The following is a 14346-nucleotide window of genomic DNA, read 5'->3' as shown; positions in this document are numbered from 1 at the left end:
AAAGGATGTCCCAAGGCATCATGGCGAGACCATGCAGAGGCTACAACAATGGATGAATGAACACCACTTGACAATCACCAGGCAGAAGTGATCCCTTCCTGTCGGGGAACACCTCAGCGGTCATGGGCATTCGACCTCTGATCTTTGGGTAAGCGTTCTCCAAGGCGGCCTTCACGACAGACAACAATGCAGAATTGCTGAGCAGAGACTGATAGCCAAGTTCTGCACAATGGAGGACAGCCTCAACTGGGATCTTGGGTTCATGTCACACCATCTGTAATCCCCATGACTTGAATGGGCTTGCAAAATCTCACTAACTGTCCTGGCAGGAGACAATTCACATCTCTTTAACCTTTGCTTGCCTCTCTCTCCACTCGCATTGTCTGTACCTTTAAGACTTGATTACCTGTAAACAGTCGCATTCCAACCATTATCTTGTAAATTGAGTTTGTGTCTTTATGTGCCCTGTTTGTGAACTGAAAACCCACTCATCTGAGCTTTTTCCCTGGGTGAAAGAGTCAATTACCAGGGGGCACAGGTTTAAGGTGCGAGGGGCAAGTTTAAAGGAGATTCATGAGACAGAATTTTTACACCGGGAATTCTGGATGTCTGGAACTCATTACAGGGGGAAGGTAATGGAAGCAGATATGGCAGTGACTTAAGGGGCATCTTGACAAGTACATGAATCGGATGGGAATAGAGGAATATAGTCCCCAGGAGGGAGGGGGTTTTAGTTAAGTCGGGCAGCAGCATGGTCGGTGCAGGCTTGGAGGGCCTGTTCCTGTAATTTTCTTTATACCGATGAAGGGGCAGCGGTCCAAAAGCTCGTGCTACCAAATAAATCTGTTGGACATTTAACCTGGTGCTGTGAAGCTTGTGTGGCTGCAGAGTTTGGAGGCAGGACTGGGGGGGAAATGATTGTGAGAAGTCTCACCACGCTGGGGCAGCACGTTAGCACAGTGGTTAGCACTGCTGCTTCTACAGCTCCAGGGTCCTGGGTTCGATTCTCGGCTCAGGTCACTGTCTGTGTGGAGTTTGCACATTCTCCTCGTGTCTGTGTGGGTTTCCTCTGGGTACTCCGGTTTCATCCCATTGTCCAAAGATGTGCGGGCTAGGTTGATTGGCCATACTAAGAAATTGTCCCTTAGTGTCCAGGCATGTGTAAATTAGAAGGATTAGTGGGTATAATACGTAGGGATATGGGGGTAGAGCCTAGGTGGGATTGCGCTCGGTGCAGACTCAATTGGCCAAAGGGCCTCTTTCTGCACTGTAGTGTTCTATGATTCACTGGGTGAAAAATCCAACAGGTTTATTTGGTAGCAAAAGCCACTAGCTTTCGGAGCGCTAGCTGCTCTTTGGTCGGGCGAGAGCAGCTTGGAAGGAACAGCGAGCGCTCCAAAAGTTAGTGGCTTCTGCCACCAAATAAACCTGCAGGACTTTTAACACGGTGTTGTGTGAGACTTCTTACTGTGTTTACCCTAGTCCACATCATGGGGGAAATGATTGACAGGGAGGTGGGTGGGGTCAGGCCCTCCTCCCTCCCCCCCCAAGAGAGACGAGCCTCCTTCCCGCCGGCCAATGAGCGGGGCGGGATGCGGGCGAGCCTCCGGCACGTGAGGCGGGCGCTGCCAGCATGGAGCGCGTGAGAGCGGAGGGGAGACAGAGCGAGCCGAGCGGAGCGGCGGGCGAGATTCTCTCGCCGTGCTGAGCTGAGCCCAGCCCAGCCTGACATAAAACAACAGGGGCAAGCGGTGCAGAAACAAAAATCACACGCCGCGCAAGGACAGCGGGGGCGCCAGATGTTTCCTACGGCTGCATTGCAATTCCCTGTGGAAATTCAGGTCAGAGAGCGTCACTTCAAAATAACAAATCGTGCTCGCCAAAAAATAAAGCTAATGATTGCAATGACAGGAATGTTTCCCTCCTCCCCTCCCCACTCCTCTCCTTCTCCCCTTGCTGCAGGAGTTTAAAATTGTTAAAATTATTTTAAAAAATGCCTTGATTCATGTCTTTGGAAAATTTGAACTTTTTTTTAAATCTCCCGTGTCTGATTCTACTGAAAGTGTAACTTTCCTTCAACTTGTAGCAAATTGTGTTTAATTTTGTTGCTTTTTTTTGTTGCCAGACGGAAGGAGGAAATATGTTTGCAACTTTTTTGTTACCCTCCCCACTGTAATTCGATACCGTGGCAGGCAGCTGTCCCCTATGCTGTGATTGACAGCAGCAGCCACCAATGGGGTTGTTGCGGGGAAACCTGCTGTCCTCTTTCCTCATTGGCCCCACCAGCCCCACTCAGGGGACCAATAGGCTTGGGCCGGGGGGCGGGCCCTGTGTCTGTGAGTGGCTGATGCAATGTAAACCCCCGGAGCTGTCACAAGGCAACTGGACAGTAACCTTTCCCTGAGACAAGGTGGGGGAATTCCTGTGTTGGCACAGCAATATTTTTTTTAAGCAAGTGGTATGCTGGTTAGCACCACAGTAAAAAGTCTCACAACACCAGGTTAAAATCCAGCAGGTTTATTTGGTAGTAAACCCCACTGGCTTTCGGAACGCTGCTCCTTCGTCAGGTGAGGAGGGAGTAGTGATCAGCACTCCGAAAGCTAGTGGTGTTTACTACCAAATAAACTTGTTGGACTAAAGATGTGCAGGTTAGGTTGATTGGCCATGCTAAGAAATTGCCACTTAGTGTCCAGTAGATTAGAGGGATTAGTGGGTATAATGTGTAGGGATATGGGGGTAGGGCTTGGATGGGATTGTGTTTTTGACGCAGACTTGATGGGCCAAAGGACCCCTTTCTGCACTGTAGCGTTCTACGATTCTATGACTTTAACCTGGTGTTGTGAGACTTCTTACTCTGTTTACCCCAGTCCAACGCCGGCGTCTCCACATCATAGCACCACAGTGTCAGCTCCCCTCCCCCCTATCCCCCCATCCCCCTTCATGGGCTTTAAATTTTAAAGTTTATTTGTTAGTGTCACATGTTGGCTTACATTAACACTGCAATGATGTGGCGGTGCTGGTGTTGAGACTGGCGGGTGGGCACAGTAAGAAGTCTCAACATCAGATTAAAGTCCGACAGGTTTATTTGGTCGCACGAAGTTTCGGAGCGCCTTCATCAGGTGAGTGGGAGTTGGGTTCGCAAACAGGGAATGAATATGTATGTGTATATGTATATAGTGTATATGTTATATAAACACTGCAGATGAAGTTAATGCGAGAATACCCTGCTCGCCACACTCCGGCACCTATTTGGGTACAAAGAACAAACAATTACAGCACAGGAATAAGACCTTCGGCCTACCAAGCCTGCAGCAGCCATGCTGCCCAACTGAACTAAAACCCCTACCTTTCCTGGGACCATATTCCTCTATTCCCATCTTATTCATGTATTTGTCAAGATGTCCCAAACACTGGGTACACTGAGGGAGAATTTAGTATGGCCAGTGCACCTAGCCAGCATATCTTTGAGGGGTGGCGCAGTGGTTAGCACTGCTGCCTCACAGCGTCAGGGACCTGAGTTTGATTCCCGCTTTGAGTCACTGTCCGTGGATTTTGCACATTCTCCCCATGTCTGCGTGGGTTTCCTCCGGACGCTCCAGTTTCCTTCCACAGTCCAAAGGTGTGCGGGTTAGATGCATCGGCCATGCTAAATGGCCCCTTAGTGTCACGGGATGCATAGGTTGGAGGGTTTAGCGGTGTAAATATGTGATGGGATGGATCCTAGGTGGGATTAATGTTGGTGCAGACTCAATGGGCAGAATGGCCTCATTCTGCACTGCAGGATTTTTATTATTCTTTCTATGATTCACCTGGAGGAACCCCACACAGACATGGGGAGAACATGCAGGCTCCGCACAGACGGTGACCCAAGCTGGGAATTGAATCCTGGCTCCTGGCACAGTGTGGCAGCAGTGCTTACCACTATGCTGCCATGCGTTCAATTCTGGCCTTGCCTGACTGTCTGTGTGAGGTTTGTACGTTCTCCCCATGTCTGCTTGGGTTTTGTCCAGGTGCTCCGGTCCAGAAATTTGCAGGTTAAGTGGATTGGCCATGACACATTGTCCTTTGGTGACCCAGGATGTATAGCTTAGGGGGATCAGGGGGCAACAGAGATAGAGCCTGGATGGGTTGCTCTGTTGGAGTCAGTGCAGATACGATGGGCCACATGGCATACTTCCACAGTGTAGGGTTTCTACGGTGCTTGAAAAAACAGTACACCAAGGACTAACATCCTTGGTGTCAGCCAGCACTCTCAAGAAAAATGAATGCAAGGATGAATTCAGGTTCACTCATATTGCCCATGGTCCATCTGCCCAGGTTAGGTTGATTGGTCATGTTAAATTGCCCCAAAGTGTCCCAAGAAGTTAGGGGGAATTAGTGGTAAATCGATGGAATTTGCATGTTCTCCCCATGTCTGTGTGTGTTTCTTCCAGGTGCTTTGACTTTCTCCCACAATCCAAAGATCTGTGGGTTAGGTGGATCAGCTGTGCTAAATTGCCCTTTAGTGTCAGGGGAATTAACAGGGAAAATACACGTGGTTACAGGAATAGGGCCTGGTTAGGACTGTCAGTGCGGTCTCAGTGGGCCTCCTTTAGCATTGGAGGAATTCTATGAGCAGGAATTTACGATCTTGCTTGTCCCAAAACTGTAAAATCCCACCCGAGATCAAAGGCCCTTTCCATGGTCCACCACTCACCTGCTCTGATTCCTGTGGTGGGCCGGTGAAATTCCAACTTATGATTCTGTTCTGTTCTAAGACAAGGCAAAAAAGGGCATTTTCTATTTAGCCTTGAGAATTTAAATCACCTAGAAAATGAGGACTTATTTTTACTCATTCAAATCTCCTTCTTCCAAGACTGAAATATTTTCTGTTCTTCTATAGTCACACAGCGCAGAACAGGCCAGTGAGTCTGCACTGACAATAGCTAACGCTGAAGACGTGCTAATCCCATTTTTCAGCACTTGTACCATATTCTCGAATATTATGATATTTCAACTGTTCATCCGAATACAATTTTTAATGGATTGTAAGGTGTCCGGCCTCCACTACCTTCCCAGGCAGCGCATTCCAGATTCCCACCGCCCTCTGACTGAAGTTATTTTCTCAAATCACCACTGAATCTCCTGCCCCTTACTCTCAAACTATGCCCCATCATGATTGACCCCCCCATCCAAGGGAAACAGGTGCTCCCTACTCACCCTGTCCATATCCCTCATAATGTTATACACCTCAATCACATTCCCCTTAGCCTTCTCTGTTCTAAAGAAAACAGTCCGAGACTATCCAGCCTCTCCTCATAGCTCAAATGCTCCATCCCAGGCAACATTCTGCTGAACCTCCTCTGTGCCCCCGTCTAGTGCTATTATAGAGTGAATTGTTTCATCATACACTCATGTCACGATTTTAGTATCACACTTTGAAAAGCACTGGGCTTTGTTATCTTGCCTGCAGACCTGTTCAGCATCAGGAAATAGGCTCATTTGACCTCAGCAGTCTCCTTTTCTGCAGGAGCCGAACAGTGCAGTCTTATAGGTGATACCAGAGCACATGGCTTCATCCCAAAAGGATACGTGTTGAATTACTGCTTGTGTCCTTGTTGGAAAGGTTATTTACTCATTGAAATTGCTATAATGTCCTTGCAGTTTATGTTGTTAGTGTCACAAGTAGGCTTACGTTAACACTGCAATGAAGTTACTGTGAAAATCTCCTAGTCGTCACATTCCAGCGCCTGTTCAGGTACTCGGAGGGAGAATTTAGCATGGCCGATGCACCTAACCAGCACGTCTTTTGGACTGTGAGAGGAAACCCATGCAGGTGCGGGAGAATGTGCAAACTCCACACAGACAGTGACCCAAGCTGAGAATCAAACCCGGGTCCCTGGTGCTAAGCACTGTGCCACCCGACCATTTTTAAAAAAAAAAATTCATTTGTGGGACATGGGTGTAACTGGCTGACCAGCATTTATTGCCCATCCCTAGTTGCCTGAGGGCAATTGAGAATCAACCACATGGCTGTGGCTCTGGAGTCAGATGTAGGCCAGCAGATTTCCTTCCCCAAAGGGCATGTGCGAACCAGATGGATTTTTCCAACAATCGACAGTGGGTTCATGATCATCAGTAGATTTTTTTTTAATTGAATTCAATTCCACCATCTGCCATGGCAGGATTCGAACCCAGGTCCCCAGAATATTAGTTGAGTTTCAGGATTAATCATCTAGCAATACCACTAGGCCATCGCTTCCCTGTGCTAGGTGCTAGCTTAGAGTGCAAAGCCAATTGGGTGTTTCAACTGGAAATCCAGTGTCTTAACGGGATCTGCCCACTTTTTCAGAATTTTTACCCATTTCCAGAATTTTTTTAAAAATCCTTTAGTCTTCCTTATGCCCCTTTGTCATGTACTTTAATCTGATCCAGAAGACAGACAAACACAAGAATCCCTACAGTGCAGCAAAAGGCCATTAGGCCCATCAGGCCTGCACTGACAATAATCCCACTGAGGTCCTATCCCCGTAACCCCACATATTTACCCTGCTAATCTCCTTGACACAAAGGGGCAATTTAGCATGGTCAAATCAAGCTAGCCCCTGCATATCTTTGGACTATGAGAGGAAACCGGAGTACCCAGAGGAAACCCACGCAGTCCCAGGGAAAACGCACAAGCTGCAGCTGGACAGACTGACCCGAGGTTGGAATTGAACCCAGGTCCCTGGCACTGAGAGGCAGCAAAGCTAACGCTGCGGTTACAAGAGTTCATCTAGTGCTGCTGTGTAACCAGTTTACTAGATTTGTTTGCAGATCCTGCGTTGTTTTTCCTCTTTCTCTCTTTTTCACTTCATTTTCTTGCTTAGTATCTCACTTTCATATTCTTTCTCTTGTGGAAATTCTTCACTTCTGCTCTCAGCCTCCTCCAATGATCTATGTATGGGTGAGAGTTTGAGGTATCAGGAGAAGCACAATGTTTAAACCCAAACTATCATCATGGTTTCGTATGTAGGCCAGACTGGGTAAGGAGGGCAAATTTCCTTCCCTAAAGGGCATTAGTGAACCAGATGGGTTTTTCTGAAAAGCGCCAGTGGTTTCATGGTCATCAGTAGATTCATAATTCCAGATTATTTCTTATTGAATCCAAATTCCACCATCTGCTGTGGCAGGATTCAAATCCAGGTCCCCAGAACATTACCTGAGTTTCTGGATTAATAGTCTAGCAATAATGCCACTAGGCCATTGCTGGCTCCTGCAAAGTTATTAGACAATGGCTTGGGCTAACTTTAATCCAACCAAGCTAGCAGGCAATTGATTTTATTGGCAATTTACAGTAAAATTAGGTTGTAAATCCTATTGGTTTCACTGTAGAGAACTAAAGCCAATCAATTATTTCAGGTCTTAAATAAGAACATAAGAACATAAGAAATAGGAGCAGGAGTAGGCCATCTAGCCCTTCGAGCCTGCCCCGCCATTCAATAAGATCATGGCTGATCTGAAGTGAATTAGTTCCACTTTCCCGCTTTCTCCCCATAACCCTTAATTCCCTTGACTATCAGAAATCTATCTACCCGTGACTTAAATATATTTAGCGAGGTAGCCTCCACCACTTCAACGGGCAGAGAATTCCAGAGATTCACCACCCCTTGAGTGAAGAAGTTCCTCCTCAACTCCGATCTAAACTGCCCCCCCCCCCCCCTTATCTTGAGGCTGCGCCCTCTAGTCCTGCTATCCTTTCTAAGCGGGAAGAATCTCTCTACCTCTACCCTATCCATCCCTTTCATTATCTTATACGTCTCTATAAGATTCCCCACCCCCCACCATCCTTCTAAACTCCAACGAGTACAGACCCAGTCTATTCAGTCTCTCTTCATAGTCCAATCCCCTCATCTCCGGTATCAGCCTAGTGAACCTCCTCTGCACCCCCTCCAAGGCCAATATATCCTTGCACAAGTGTGGCGACATAGAATAAACATAGAAGTTGCAATACCTTATTAACTTGTCAATTCACTGTAGTGCGCTTCCTACCCCACCCTACCCCATCGTTACCAGCTATTTGTCCTATTGCATTGCAATGGCTGGCATGTCCAGCCACTGTAGTGCAGCAATCAAACAAGGCCAGCAGAACAAAAATATATCAAAAACAGTAGAATAAATTCAGAGGAGGTCAATGATTTACGAAATGGCCCTGGTCAGATCACACCTTTTATACTGCGTCTGACAGAGAAGAAAAGAGTTTGAATGCTAAAGGAAAAATATAGTGGACTGACCCCTTAGTGTCAAAGATTTAAAGTTATGAAAGGAGGCTGCAGAAATGCAGGATTTTCACCTTTGAAAGAAGGCAGTACAATGACGCTTGCACAAGATGGTTAAGGGTATGGAAAAGATAATTCAGTCAGAGAGTTAAGACACATTCAAATGGTCAACTTATACCTGCTACCAAGAATGCCAAGAGAGCATTAAATTAAGCCCAGCAACTACAGGTCTGTCAGTTTCACCTTGGTGGCGGGAAAGCTTTTAGGATTCAGGACGAAATTGGCCATGCTAAGTTCTCCCTTGATTTTCTCAAACAGGTGCCAGAGTGTGGTGACTAGGGAATTTCACGGTACCTTCACTGCAGTGTTAATGTAAGTCTACTTGTGACACTAGTAAATAAATAAAAATTAACGGTCACTGAGACAAGTGTGGATTAATTAAGGAACACCAGCACAGTCTTGTCAAAGGCAAATCATGTTCAGGTTGATGAGGTTAATGCAGTTGATGTAGTGTAGGTGAACTCCCAAAAGATGTTTGATAAAGTGCTGCACAATATTTGCACAATGTGTAAATTATACTGTAAATAGGAGAACCCTTAGGACTATTAACATACAAGGGGACCTAGGCATCTGGACAGTTCCTTAGAAGTGGCAACAAATGGCTAAGGTGATTAAGAAAGTGTATGGCATGCTTGCCTTCATCAGCTGGGACATTGAGTACAAAGATTGGGAAATCATATTGCAGCTATATAAAACCTTGGGTTAAGCCGCATTTGGAGTATTGTGTACAGTTCTGGTCACCACACTACCAGAAGGGCATGGATGCTTTAAAGAGAGTGCAAAGAAGGTTCACCAGGATGTTGCTCAGTCTTGAGGGTGTTGGCTATGAGGAGAGGTTGAATAAACTAGGATTGTTTTGACTGGAAAGATGGAGGCTGAGGGGAAACCTGATAAGAGGTCTACAAAATTATAAGTGGCATAGATAGGGTGGATAGTTAGAGGCTTTTTCCAAGAATGGAAGTGGCGATTACAAGGGGTCACGGGTTTAAGGTATTGAAGCCTGTGGGATAAAAGGAAACGTGTTAGAGTAAATACAAAGTTAGCTGAGTGACAAGAAGTTAAGAATAATGATAAAGTTTTTTTTTAATCGAATGTTGGCATACATTGGGGTTTTCCAGGGAAAGCCCCAAGTAAAAAATGTGATCCATGTTAATGACCTGAATTTAAATGTACAGAGCACAATGCAAAATTTGCAGTTGATGTGATACTTGCAAATATTGTGAATTTGAGGAGGATAATAATAGACAGAGGCTGGTGGCATGAGTGAACTGGAGGCAGATGACATTTAATAATGAGAAATATGAAGTAATACATTTTGGTTGGAAGAACCAATAGAAACAACATGAAGAGTACAATTTTGAAGGGGGAAGGGATAGAGAAACCTGAGATTATATGTACAAAAATCTTTGAAGTTACAGGGCAGGTTGAGAAAGTGATTAAAAAGGTATACAGAATCCTGGGCCTTGTAAACAGAGGGTACAGTAGTTAGTCCTGCTCCCTCACAGCGCCAGTATCCAGGTTCAATTCCGGCCTTGGTTGACTGTATGAAATTTACATGCTGTCCCCGTATCTGCATGAGTTTCCTCCGGGTGTTCCGGTTATCCCTCAGTTCAAAGATGTGCGCGTTAGGTTGATTGATTATGTTGAATTACCCCATAGGGGATTAGTGGGGTAAATACATGGAGTTATGGGGATGGGGCCTGGGTGGGATGCTCTGTTGGCAAGTTAGTGCAGACTCGATGGGCTTAATGGCCTCCTTCTACATTGTAGGGATTCTACATAGTAGCAAAGGGAGGATGTTATGATAATAAGTCTTTATAAAACACCAGTTCTGTCTCAACTGGAGTATTGTATCCAATTTTGGGCACATTAGAAAGGATGTGAAGGCTACAGAGGGGGTGCAGATAAGATTTTTATAAGAAACGTTCTAGTAATGAGGATCTTCAGTACTATGGATAGATTGGAGAAGCTGAGGTCATCCTGTTTTGAGGATAGGAGACTTGATGGGGATATTCAAAATTGAGAGGTTTGGACAAAGTAGTTAGGGAGTAACAGTTCCCATTGGTGGAAGAACCAAGAACCAGTGAATACTGGTTTAAGGTCATTGGTAAAAGAACCAATAGCAACACGAGGAAAAACTTATTTGCACAGTGAATGACTCTGATCTGGAATGCACCACTTGAGATTGTGATGGAGGCAAATTCAGTTTTGATTTTCAAATGGGAATTGGACAATTATCTGAGGAGACATTTTCAGACCATAGGCCTGAGAGCAGGGAAGTGGGGCTAGCTAAATTTGCTCTTGCAGAGTTCTGCCACAGACATGATGAACCAAATGGCCTCCTTTTGTGCTTAATCATGATTGTACAAGTTAATTTTACATATGGAGAGGGCTTGTGTTCAGAATGATTCCTGGACTCCAAGGCTTAAATTGTGAGGAGAGAACATCAAAACCTTGGTGGTTTTGTCTAGAATTTAGCATGCTGTTTGAAGTTTCCATGTTATCAAGGGAAACAAACAAGGGGCATGGAGTGAAACTCTGCCCACTAGTTGGGTAGGCAAGAACTAGTGGCATAAAAATTAGAGTAAGAAGTCTCAACACCAGGTAAAAGTCCAACAGGTTTATTTGGTAGCAAACGCTACTATCAGAGCGGAAAGCTAGTGGCGGTTACTACCAAATAAACCTGTTGGACTTTAACCTGGTGTTGTGAGACTTCTTACTGTGATTACCCCAGTCCAACGCCAGCATCTCCACATCATAAAAGTTAGGGCCAGACCTTTTAAGGTATGAAATTAAGAAACACTTCAAAAAGGGTGCAAAACTTTTAAACTTTGTTCTGTAGGTGGAAATTGATGCTGGATTAGTGGCTAATTTAACTTGTCTGTTTGATAGATTCCTATTCAGTTGAGGAATATGGGTCAAAGGCAGGAAAATGAAATTAGGTTGCAGATTCGTCACCATTGCGTTGAATGATGGAACAGCTTCAGCAAGTAAATGGCCTCCTCCCCCTCCTGTTGTATGTTTCTTAGACTAGTAGAGATTGCAAACACTGGAATAATTTCAGGGTCAACGAGGTATTGCGTGGCTGGGGATTCTCAGTGGGTGAAAGAAGATAGAGCTGTTGGGGAAGCTTCACCTCTGTGAGGTTAGAGCAGAGGTTGTTGTCAGGCTGGAACTTTTGCATTCGTGCTCACCTGCTGGCCGACAGAAGTATCTGAAAGTAAATAACTACAGCATGTTGCACATGACCACATTTTGAACAATGCCGCATAACCTGTGAGGTTTTTTTTTGGGATGGTATTTTTGGAAACCCTAATGCATAGCAGCTTTGTATAACACTACATGGCCATGTGACCGGAACTCACTGGCGATAAAGCAGGCAAGTAAATGGATGGATAAACACTCTCAGGAAACTAAAGGCAGCACAGTGGTTAGTACTGCTGCCGCACAGCACCAGGGACCCGGGTTCAAATCCAGCCTTGGGCCATTGTCTGTGTGGAGTTTGCATGTTCTCCCTGTGTCTGTGTGGGTTCCCTCCGGATGCTCCAGGTTTCTCCCATAGTCCAAAGATGTACGGGTTAAGTTGGCCATGATAAGTTGACCTTGGTGTCATGGGGATTAGCAGGGTAAATGTGTGGGGTTGTGAGAATAGGGCCTGGGTGGGATTGTGGTCAATGGGGGCCCAATGGCTGCCTCCTGTATTGTAGGAATTTTATGATCTAAAGAGAGCACAGGTGGGAATGAATATATTATTAACTTATGATTCAAGTCACATGTGAAATCAAATGAACTAGTATTCAGATTTCCTGAAAGACAACTTGAAAAAAATTCTTATTTTTATCTTCTGAGGGTTTTTGCATCTGACTGGTTAGATTTACATTATAATTATTCTACAAACGTTTCAGTGAATAACTTGTAACAAGTGGGTGTTTCCAGTTCATCTGATTAGTTCCAAAACAGACATTTCCTGAGGCATGTTACGTTACATCTGGTTCTTAACCGTAGTTGAGGCACATCTGCTATAGAATTAACCATTATATATTTTTACGGTGACTGTACACAGAGTAAACGAAGGAAATGTAGAGTACATTGCTTCAAATTGAAATGGTGAAACCCTACATCATTTTCATAATCAGTCTCGTTCCTCTCTTGAAGATGTTGGCGCCCTCCATGTGTCTCAGTCCTTATCTGATGTCTATAGAACCGTAGAATCCCTACAGCACAGAAAGAGGCCATTTGGCCAATCAAGCCTGCACCAACCGACAACAACCCCACCCAGGCCCTGTTCCCGTATTCCCACGTATTTGCTCTGCTAATCTTCTTGACACTAATGGGCAATTTAGCATGGCCAATCAACCTAACCCGCACATCTTTGAACTGTGGGAGGAAACCCACGCAGATACGGGAAGTTCAAACTCCACATGGACAGTCGACCAAGACCGGAATTGAACCCAGGTTCCTGGCGCTGTGAGGCAGCTGCGCTAATCGCTGGCCTCACAGTGCCAGTTAAGAACAAGAAATAGCATAGCATGCTTCGGGAAATAGTTCTAAAACAGACAATCAAATAAACTATAGTCTACGGCCAGTCTACATTTAGTGTTCCCATGGTGAAGAGAGTGTGATCTTGTGCTCACCTGATATTCATGTACATAGCTGGACTAAGTGGATAGCAATCAAGAAGGAACCCTGGTGAATATTCTCTTCTTCTCCAGCCCTCCTCTCGAAGCACAGGGGCTGACTGTAGCACTCGCATCAATGCCCTGCCCAGGATTAGTTAACTAAGAAATCTCACAACACCAGGTTAAAGTCCAACAGGTTTATTTGATAGCAAACACCACTAGCTTTCGGAGCGCTGCTCCTTCGTCAGGTGAGTGGGGAGTTCTGATCACAAACTCCCCACTCACCTGACAAAGGAGTAGCGCTCTGAAAGCTAGAGGCATTTGCTACCAAATAAACCTGTTGGATTTTAACATTGGGGGATGTTGTGAGACTTATTACTATGTTTACCCTAGTCCAACACTGGCATCTCCACATCAGGATTAGTTAACCCAGCAGAGAGCATGGATTAACCTGCTGCATTATACTTATAGACATTAGTGATTGTCATTTGCATGATCATACTGTAATGCTGTAGTTTAATAGTGTCTTTGGTGGTTTCCTGTTTCATGCTGAGCTCGTTAGCACAACAGTACAAAGACTACTGATGCTTTCAATGCGCCTGGACTGAAGAGAGTTACACTTAGCCTGGATCCCACTCTTGCTGGCAGTCCAGTGGCTCTTGTACTTGTATGGACGCCAGCTGAGGGTTTGGTTATGCTCAAGTGTGACCCTTGGTACATGTTTGGAAATTGACTCAAATTCACGCACATGGAATAATGCCATCATGTGACCAGCCCATGGTCCATGGAGGCTTGTTGCATTGCCTAGAGAAAGTGGAAGGTCCATTCACTCAAAGATACCTAAGTGAAGATATGAAATTTTGGATCCTATGAAGGCAGAAAATCCCCATATTCACACTCACTCACCAGATGTGTGGGTGGTATGGGGTGCAGAGGTAGACAATATTTCAATGAAGGAACAGTATTTCTATGGAGTAGGCTTCCGTGGAAATATCAGAAGCAAATAGCGTTAATCACTCAAATGTAAATTAGCTTGTATTTGGTTCAGATTGGTTCTTGTACTGCAGTATATGTGTGATTTAAGACATGATGGCACACAATGTTGGAAGATAAAGATAGTCTGGTCCATTCAGGCAGTCCCCCACTATTGTGACATCTTGTCTATCACGAAATAGACATTCTCCCTCCTCACCCAAAACCATGGGGGCTCCAGGGGCATGTGAGAAAACAGATAAAAACGCAAGCAAATTTGGGGATTAAAACATCTTTTCTCACCCATCCAGATAATTGAAACTGGCGTGAGAGATCACTCTGGCTTGTATTAGTAAGAGAAGGAACTCAGTGAGTCAGCATCCATCGCCCCAGGTAGCAGCCTGTTCTCTGGGAATAGAACCACCGTCTGACCTCAACATTAGATCTGGCTTCATGCA

General features: G+C 45.2%; 1 protein-coding gene across 2 annotated transcripts in view; it reads left to right on the top strand.

Moving 5' to 3' along the window:
• Positions 1-1635: 1635 nt before the first annotated feature.
• Positions 1636-14346, top strand: part of LOC145356893 (Krueppel-like factor 15) — a 35786-nt gene continuing 23075 nt past the window's right edge. The window contains exon 1 of one of the 2 annotated variants that reach the window (XM_080209872.1): positions 1636-1841. The gene's annotated coding sequence lies outside the window, so the exon portion shown is untranslated. The remainder of the gene's footprint in view (positions 1842-14346) is intronic. The other variant, XM_080209871.1, reaches the window with a different exon arrangement.

This window comes from Carcharhinus amblyrhynchos, chromosome 22 (assembly GCF_965287045.1).
Source record: "Carcharhinus amblyrhynchos chromosome 22, sCarAmb.v2.hapA, whole genome shotgun sequence".
Classification (NCBI taxonomy): Eukaryota; Metazoa; Chordata; class Chondrichthyes; order Carcharhiniformes; family Carcharhinidae; genus Carcharhinus; species Carcharhinus amblyrhynchos.
Note: the sequence above shows the minus strand (reverse complement) of the source record. Positions and strands in the feature narration are given on the sequence as shown.